This window comes from Arachis duranensis, chromosome 3 (assembly GCF_000817695.3).
Source record: "Arachis duranensis cultivar V14167 chromosome 3, aradu.V14167.gnm2.J7QH, whole genome shotgun sequence".
In the NCBI taxonomy this organism is placed as follows: Eukaryota; Viridiplantae; Streptophyta; class Magnoliopsida; order Fabales; family Fabaceae; genus Arachis; species Arachis duranensis.
In genome coordinates this window covers 34,284,665-34,287,061 of record NC_029774.3, presented here as the reverse complement: position 1 = coordinate 34,287,061, position 2,397 = coordinate 34,284,665, and positions in this window count along the sequence as shown.

Sequence of the window (2,397 nt, the reverse complement as noted above, 5' to 3'; positions counted from 1 at the left end):
ACCTGCTGCTACCCCACCAGGAAGTAGTCATACAACAAGGAATCTCCCACCTAACTCTATGCAAGGTGCAACACAGGAAACTGCTACAAGGCTTGCAAACTTCATAAAGTTTGTGCCCAACCCTGGATTCAAGGCACCCATACACAAAAAATAAAGATTAGGATAATTATGTTTAGGAAAAGAAGGATATTTTTTGTATCTATTTTGCTGAAGTTGTTTACAATGCCTTAAACATTGTCCTAGTATTGGGGATTTTAGTATTTGAATTTTATCAGGTCAATATGTTAACAACTTTGATATATTTGGTGTTTTGGCTCTATAATACCTTTTTTGAATCAAACATTACCAATATGAATTATGACTTTATTGAATTGAGTTTTGTCAGTCTTTTGTTTATATTTTATCCTCTGTTACAGACTTAAGAGTAATTCAAATCCTGTCTATTTCTATTTCATTGAAAAGAAGTCCAGGAACAGAAGTATGCATATAATCAAACACTTTAATTTGCATTTCTTTCAAACAAAAGGACATGAACAAGTACATGAACAATATATGCATATAACATGCATGTCATTTGTTTTTTGCTAGATACAGTTGACCCTGCTGTCTATCCAATTTTAATACAAGAATACCAATTACAGTCAACAACATGAACACAAACATCAAAATTTCTCCCATTTTTAGAACCCTAATTTCAGCTTCTAATTTACCAAATTTCCAAGCCATCTTCATCTTCCATTCTTCATCATCAACTGAATGTCTTGTTCTATCATCACATGGCATGACATCTTCCAAAACTTTATCAACCCACAAAAATAATCCACACCATTTCTTACCCACACTCTGCACATCTAAGAAAATTCAATCAGCAAAATTTATATCCATAAATACAGCAATTAACAACAATAATACTTACATTGTAGTTTGGGCAACCCAGGAACGATCTCCCTGGATTAGAATCCGTCTCTGACCACTGCAGCACCGGTCTTGACCCGCAGGCACACCATTCTGGCAAACGAGCTTCTCTGTTTCTATTCATTCTTCTCATGATGCTTCCAAATAATCGTGGATTGTTCGAGCTCCCAGCTGCATTGCTTGTGCTTGCCATAACCGTCAGACTTCAAAGAGGGAGAAGACAAGAACACAGCACTGACAAGAAGAGAACAGAGTGAGCAATGTGGCCTTCAAACTTGGGGATTAGGGTTTTAACTTCACCTGAGGGACCAAATTGATGCGGGAGAGTTTACTCTGCCACATCAGCTAGCCATTGTAAGTCCCACGTGTCACGAACGCTGCCAGCTAAGCTTTTTGGTTGCGCCAGGTGTCCAGAAATTGTCGGAAGGACAACTTTGAGTCCCAGAGTGCAAGTTCGGGGATGACTCTGAGGAACTTTTAAGTTCAGGGACTACTATGAGGCTCGAGTGCAACTTCAGGGACTACATTGAGGCTTATCTCTTGGTTGCGGGATCGTGTCCGCTAGATGCCTCCTACGGACGGCCCAGAGACCCTTCGACAGTACACCAGATACTACATTGTGTTATTGATTAGAGGATATCTGATGATAGACAAGTCAAACAATTTGGTCCACGTGCATTGGGTGCCTCTTCTCCGGGACTTTGAGCAGTGCCAGGTGTTGTCTTGGGGTTCGGCCGTGTTGGCATGGACATACCAATCTTTGTGTTCGGTGGCACAGTGGGGTGTCATAGACATCGCCGGTTGCACTCTGTTGCTGAAAACTCCATCACCTGTTCCGCTATGATCCTCCCATGGATGTCGAACACATGCTCGTCCCCTAGAAGTCGAAATAGTCGAAATTGGAAAACTTCATTACCCATGGGTGCTAGTAACCTACACCCCGCTCCTCCAACCTCCCTCGCTTCTGAACCACCCAATTTGCTCAATATCAAACTCTTCAATTCCGACAACGTACTTACTCACTGAGTTCACAATAGTATCAGATTTTCACACTCAAATGTCACCCGTTGTCGCCATTTCTCATACGACAATTGGGATAAACACACACAACTATATATACATTGTTACTGGCCATTGTTGCCTTGTTTTTGTGAGAAAATCGAGACAGAAAAATGTATGAAATATGTGTGAAGAATGCCAAGGATTACACATCTTTTTATAGTAGATTAAAATTTATCTTCTTGTATCTCGTTTATACTATAAATAAGATACATGCAGATTCATCTTGTTTACAGTGTAAACGAGATAAGTCTATCTTGTTTACCATGTCTATACATCAGCCTAACACGTATATATCTTGTTTACACTGTAAACGAGATAAGCAAGGGACGTAAATTTTGATAATTTTTTTAAAAAATATTTAATTTGATAATTATTATATTTATTTTATGTATTAAAATAAAAATTCATATATTATTTATA